This window comes from Taeniopygia guttata, chromosome 4, assembly GCF_048771995.1.
Source record: "Taeniopygia guttata chromosome 4, bTaeGut7.mat, whole genome shotgun sequence".
Lineage (NCBI taxonomy): Eukaryota > Metazoa > Chordata > Aves > Passeriformes > Estrildidae > Taeniopygia > Taeniopygia guttata.
The window spans coordinates 24,668,425-24,675,812 of record NC_133028.1 but is presented as its reverse complement, the minus strand read 5'-3'; the positions used below and the strand labels follow the sequence as shown (position 1 = coordinate 24,675,812).

Sequence of the window (7,388 nt, the reverse complement as noted above, 5' to 3'; positions counted from 1 at the left end):
AATCAGGGGGAAAGACTTCACAGTGAAATGTCTTCTTGATGCTGAAAATTCTTTATGCTCTGAATATGCAGGAGGTGCCAGACTAAACACAATACCAAGGTAATTTCTTAAGGTGTTTTGATTTTGTTGGGGAAAAAAGCATTTGACCACTCCTCATAGTAAAAAAAATAATAATTCTGTGAAATCTTACATAGACTCTGTAGCAACAGAACAGGAATAAAAGAATGGCTGCATGCTATAAAGAGGAAAACATTAGACTTTGTATTAAGTGTGGGATTAATATATTCTTCCCACCTAGCCATTATAATATGCTACATGTGTTAGTGGTACAAATATGAAAGAACAATCCCGCAGTTAAGAAAAAAACCCCAAAAACTAGTGGATTTTTTGTTTTGTTTCTCTACATGGGGAATTTTTTCATCATGTTTCTCTTCAATTGTATATACATCAGTTTCTAATAAATTAAATAATAGACCGGTAATTAGAAGCAAGGATCCCACTTTCCTATAAATGGCAAGTTGACTCTGTAGTAAAACAATCAGCTGATTCAGTTTTATTTGTAAAGGATTGGGAAAAAATTCCACCACTCTATAACATCAAAGGAAAACAACGGATGCCTTAAGCAAAATAGAATCTTCATTACATGGCAATTTCATGAAGTTTTGCAATTTAAAGGTAGTGGCAATTCAAAGGTTTAACTTTTAACAAAAGAAGACAATGATATGGTAAAGTACAGAATTAAACTCTGGTGAAAGTTCAGGTCTATCTTTATGTTCAATCTGAAATAAGAACAATAAAAATCATGCACTGTATAGTATAATTTAGAGTAGCATTTTGAAAAATTTACCTTATATAAATTGAGAAGTAAATCACCATGTTACTAGGGTCAGTTCTTTTATTTCTATTCACTTCCTACAACTCTTTGTGCATGTTGCAAATAAATATTTCATTATTTTCAGCTCAAGATTACATTTTAATGTGTACAAAAAAGCTCCTTAATGTGGGATATAAATACAAGAAAATCCAGATTCTGGGCTACTAGCTAAAGCTCTGAATTCAAGCTACTTGAAAATAAGAAATAAAGAAGTAAAAAGGTAAGTAAAAAGGAAATTTAAGAGGTGTTTATATAAAGCACCCTATGACCACTACACTCCTAAAGCTGAAAATGAACACCAGATCTTTGCACTTGTTGAGTCTCCAAAGTCTAAACCCTATCATAGCAATAAAAAATATCCAGGATTTAAATGCATAGTGGCCATCCTTCTTCTTCTTCCCTTTGGCCTAAGCTTTACCAAAAGCCTGTTGCCACAGTGACTCCATGTCACCTTATGATTTCAACTTGTCAAAAAGTGAAGTCTGGCAGCACAAAGCAACTCTATTACAAAAAGGATCTACCCAAAAGATGTCCAAGTGTTAGTGCTCCAGGATTCTTGAGAATGATGCACATGTGCTGAACTAGTTAAATTCAGTCATTTGTGTTGGAACATCAGCTATAGTGAATGTTAGAGCTTTTCAGAGTACATGGGGGCTTAGTGTTTCAATCAGTTATCGTTTTCAATTTTTTTTTTAAACTATGTTCTGCCAGAAGCTGTCACTTCTGGGTAGTGATAAGATTACTGTAAAGATGCAATAGACACTGTTGTTGTCATAAAGATCATATGTAGCTTTTAGATTAGAATGGAAAAAAATTTCCCTTCATTTGAAAAATGAATGCTTCGCACACATATATTTATAAATCAAAGTCATGCAACTGCTCTATTAAAAAAAAACCCAAAATCGATCAACCAAACAAAATTCCTAGCCAATAAAGCCACCAAAATATTATTTATGATGAGAGAAACATGAAGTTCACTCTGCATAGTGTTATCTGTATCTGACATGCCCATATGCTGAAAACGAAAACCAAAAAATCCTACCTGTATTTACAGGTGGTGACTCTGTGACATGACAAAAAATGTTTGGTTTTAAGGTGTGCAGGTTTTCAGGCTTCTGTCATGGCTATCCCCACTGCCAATACCTTCACTTGCTTGCTTTGAGATGAGAGTGAGCTTGGAGAAATATTACCCAAGCACTGCAAGGTCACCGTTCTAGGGAGTGATAAACTAATGTTGCATAACAGGATTTTTAATTCTTAAGCTATTTTGTTATTATTGGTAAGATTTCAAAGAAATTTCTCTAGTGTACCCCCCAGAAATTCTTTTGATAAGCATCAACACAGCAAAGGCCTTTACACATTTTGTCTGAGTCTGGCAGCAGGTAGGCTTGTGTAGCTGGGAAAAAGTCTTCTGTTTATTTAAAATCTCTTTTTTTAAACTCTAATCTTCTGAAACTTACACAGTAGATATCCAGTACAAAATTCACCCTATATTTATCCTGAGGCATACTTTCTTCTTAATATTTTGATTAATTTATGTTTGCACATCACTGCAATTTCAGAAAAAATATTTAGGTCATATAGAGCGAAGGAAGGTAGCAATCCCTGTTTGGATATACCGCAAGGGAAAAGTTGAAATTCACAAAATTAGTGCAAGTTTTCATTTCTTCTTAATTCCTTAATTGTATCTCCTGTTCCCATAAGGACCAGAGGAAATATGAAAAATCTAAGCATCACCTCTGTCATCTTTTGCATACATACAGCTCTAAAGCAATAGTGACATTTTATAAATATCTGCCTATTAGTATCTCTCATAAAATTCCTCTGTGGATGCCAACAGATTCTGAAGTTATCAGCTGGACATGCAACTGATGTAAAAAGAATTTGAAGACAGTGAAGTACTATATATTAAGAGCATCATGAGGAAGGAGATCTTTCATTGAGTTAATGTTTTTGACAGAGGTGTACTCCTATTTACTAAAAAAATACAAAAAAAAAAAAAGAGATTTTTCACCACTTCTAATGAAATAGCATAACAAAAGTGTGCACTTGTTCCTATTCTTTGTAGTCTTTGTGGATTTACATAGGTCAGAGTCAGCAAAGATAAACTAACACAAATACATCTATGATTAGTGTCAGAGAACTAGAGACCAAAAAATGAATTTCCCCCTTATTCCCTGGAGTGTTCCTTACTCCAACCTTAAACTGTCCTGCAATAGCATTTATCAAGTAAACTAAAAACAGAATATGGTTTATCACACTTAGTTGTTCTATTTCTTATTTTACAGGAAGCAATATTCTAAAGCAGATTGCCATAGATGTTAAGAGAGTGACTTTCGAGTTTCAGCTTTCCTTGGCTGATGTTGGACGACAACCATCTAGTATGTAGACTATCTTTGTTACAATTCATACCAGACTGAAATAGCCATTCATTTTCAAGGATAGTTATATTTCCCTTTTGTAGCAAGGTAAAGTCCACTACCAGAACCTCTAAGTGTGGTGTTTCTCTACAGTAATTCTCTACAGTAATTACGGTATCTTCCTCTCATTGCTTCTTTTTTTTCTTTCTTCTCTTTTTTTTTTTTTTTTTTTTTTTTAATAGGAATAAATCTTGTCCTGCAAATTTGGAGTGTAATAATACAGAGATTTACAACTACATAAGAAAACAATCCGCAGTGGAAATGTGAAGAGTATCCTAGCTGGAGCCCTCATAGTGAATCTTGAGTCCAAATGGCTTCTCGATAAACCCCAGAGAAAAATCTTGAAGTCTTTAACAAGTATTTTCAATAAATCTGACTCAATAATGTGTGGGTGTTTCTATGTCTTGGAAAGTCCCTGATGTAAAGACATCTAATTAGTGCACTGAAACAAAATATCACATAGGTTGTGTAAGAACAGCTTCTTATGCTTACTACAAAGACAATCTCATTTCAAAAAGTCAAAAGGTGAACTTTGACAGTCGAGAGACTGTGCTTGGAAAGTTAATGATAGGAGTACTGTCAGGTTTCCACTAGATGTTGCATCTATCATTAATGATTTTTTTACAAGAAAAAATCAAGCCTTTGCTGGTTTTCCTTACAAAATAAATGCATCTTAATTAAAGTAGTATATGATGAATCTGGGATGGAGTTATATTGCTATTAACAATCTATTAGAAAAAGCAAGGTTCTTATTAGAATAGGATGTACTACATAGCATGTCTACTAAAACAGTTGTAGGAGCATATGAGAATTTAAATTCATCTATTACAGCAAGATGTAATTCAGTCATTAAAAAAAATCTGAACATTATTACTTCCCTCTCAAGAGTTAAATGCCAACTGTGGACGGTCCTCCTCTTCCAGCAGCATCTGGCTGCGTGGGCGGCTGCGCTGGCAGAGTGAGAGTGGATCTTGGGACCAACACGTGGTTCAGCTGCTGGGGGCTGTGCTGCCTCGTTGACCTGGATGTCATTTTCATTTGGTTCATTTCTGCTTGTGCAATTGTATTTGTCTATGAAAGGGTTTCTAGATAAGATTAGAGCAATAATGTTAAATATTCTCATCTCATATCGTTGCTATACTTATCTTTTGTTCATTCTGCACATTTTTCTTCATACATTTTTGCCTTCATTTCACTACCAATCAACTCTGAATGCCAGTATTTCTTGCACTGGCACTTCTATTAATACATGACAACTCCTTTTTCATCTTTTAGACTTTCTTTCTCCATTCTCTTTTCTGTGGTTCAGCTTCAGTAAGTAAATAAGTGGAGTTTTTCAGGAAAGAAAAACTAAATATGTTTGATTTTATTTTTCTATTTTTATTTTTTCTTTCTTTTTTCTCTTAATCTACTTCCTAAACAGATCTTCTTGTGTTATCAGGTCAATCTGGGGCCCAAATAATTCAAATATGGATATATTAATATATTTAAGTATTTTTTTTAGAATATTTCCACTAATCTAGGCATGAGATTTCCCCTGAAGAATAGAAGAAATTTATATATATATGGCATACTTTTAAATATGCTGAGATGAAAGCATCTATTCTCCTACCCCTCACATATATATTTTACCAGATGTTAGTAAAGGTTTGTTATGCCCATTTACTACATGGGTTCGAGGAGAGCACTAAGGTGCCTTCAAGGACCATGCCCCTTACATGACAGAGCATTTTATAAAACTCAGAAACCTCAAAGAGACCTAGACAGCAGTAAGTTACTTCATCAGTACCAAAGTCCAAAGTTCATACCTGGTTTCCTGAGGACACACAGTTTTCTATGTGCCTACATTTTTTATTTGACTTTAAGATCTCTGCCTCTGGGTTAGAGGTGAAAGAATTCTGCTTTATTTGGGGCCAAGTTTAACAACATAAACTGAATTTATTAGTAACAATGGTCAGGATCCTTACCTTTAGCTCTTCATATCTGCATTGCAAGGGCACATAAGTTCCATGCCTCTCTTCCACAGAGGTGTGCAGAAGCAGCCAGAAATTAAGGAAGTTCTACTCCCCAGCTTCCAGGACAGAGGGACAGCACAGGGTAGTGCCAGCTACCCACTGGAAGAACAAAGGAAGGAGGATGTCCTTTCCTCCCAACTGCCATCTCCCACGACATGAAAAATCAAATCTTAATAAAAATTAATTACATAAAAGGAGAGAAATAGGAAAATAATGTCCCTAATTTACACTGCATTCTGTATGTAGAATCACCCACTCTTACCCCTCTTTTCCAATATCCTTCCCGTTCAGTTCAGAATCCATTATGTTAACAAGCTGATTCCTCAGTGGCATTCATTATGTAAGGCACAGATTTTCAATACTGCCTAAAGGATTAGTTAACAGAAATTGAGCATGTAATTCTCCTTTGAAAATTCGATCCTTACACTTTGCCCTCTAAGAGTTTACAAATCCCAAGTAGATTACATTTAAGATTCAGAATCACTTCATTATGAAACTATGCGTTTTCATTACAAGACCCTGCTGATTTGTAAGCAAACTTTAAAACACTTTTACTGAATTAAAGACGTTACTTCCCTAAATTCATCCATTCTGTGGCATCTTTAGGTCTACAAGAGATGTGATTTTTGAATACTTGATGGAAACACAGATTTCACCAGTTTAGAAGGCAGATCAGCATCTTAATGTGTTAGGGGGCATTCAGCATGTCATTCTCTCAGCAAAGTTCATAAGTACTGGAACTGAAATAATGAATCACTATCAGACTAGTCCATCACTGTTGACAATATTGATCTTTCCAATATTTCTACTTTCTTTGGAGCAACCTGAAAATGTTTTAATATTATCTCAAGAGCTTTTTTTTTATAAGATCTTGAGATAATATCCCAGCTTATCTCAAGAGTTTTTTTATAAGTAGGAAGCAATATACAGGTATAATAAACATACTAGTAAACAAACTCATAGTACATGCATTTCAGAATATAGATTTTGCTGAAGTATTAAAGAAATGCTGCCTTAAATCTTAAAATTAGAATGAGCTCTAAAATATAGACATTATTCACAGCTATCATTTTCAGTAGACTTGCTTGCATTAAAAAAATGTATTTGTAAATTGAGGAAAAATTAAGACTCTTCAAGGCATTATGAATATATCATTGTTGTGTCACAGAGCATTTTAAATTTAGTATCTTGGAAGCAAAGGATTGTGGGGCCTGTAGTTCCCTAGGTTGTCCTTGCCATTTTAAAGGCTGAGGTAACATTTGTTTTCTTCCAGTCCTCTACCCCTCCTGACTACTGTGATCTTTGCAACATGATTGAGAATGATCTAGCAAGGATGTCCATCAGTTCTCTCAACACTTTTGGGTGCATCCCATCAGGATCCATGGACTTTTGGATGTCAGCTTGGATTAAATGGTCTCTAACCCAATCACCCCCAAACCAAGTGAATAGGAACCAACTCAGTTTGTGAACAGCATTGTTCAGGAATTTTCTTACTGCTAATCAATCCCTTAAGAGCCTTAATATTTATTCATATAAATATTCCATGTGACCCTGAGATGAGCTCAGCTGGTCAGAGCATGGTGCTAATAACATCAAGGTTGCGTGTTTGATCCCTATCCAGGCCATTCACTTATGAGTTGATCCTTGAGTCCCTTCCAACTAAGAAGGGACTGTGATTCTGTGGTATAATAGTGTATTTAATTTAAATATTTACCTTTTTTCCTGAAAATTTGATAAACATTGTTTGTTAAAAGCCTGAGGTGTGAGCAGATTATGGATAATTTCTAAGAACTGCATTTCCTCATACTGAAAGTGTCATATCTTTATGATTTGAAATAAACTGAAGGTCCTCCTAAGACATAAAAGCAGTCCCTCCAACCAGAACCAGGATACCAGCTCACATCACTGAATGCTATTTTATTAACTCTGAGCTTAACTCATAGGTTAACCCTAAAACTTTAAACTTTACTTGTGAGATTATGGGAGTTTTCTGGTTTTATTATTGATTTCTTATAAGGATGTTGTGCTAATAAATCCACTGTCAGCTTTATGATTTAAGACAGAAAAAATTGTGGTTTG

The 7,388-nt window shown here is 34.8% G+C and overlaps 1 long non-coding RNA gene across 1 annotated transcript in view; it reads right to left on the bottom strand.

The window, feature by feature from the left end:
* Positions 1-538: 538 nt before the first annotated feature.
* Positions 539-7,388, bottom strand: part of LOC116808223 (uncharacterized) — a 28,016-nt gene continuing 21,166 nt past the window's right edge. The window contains exons 2-3 of the long non-coding RNA XR_004367716.3: positions 5,262-5,408; positions 539-4,379 (exon numbers count right to left, since the gene is read on the bottom strand). This is a non-coding gene — a long non-coding RNA (uncharacterized lncRNA). The remainder of the gene's footprint in view (positions 4,380-5,261; positions 5,409-7,388) is intronic.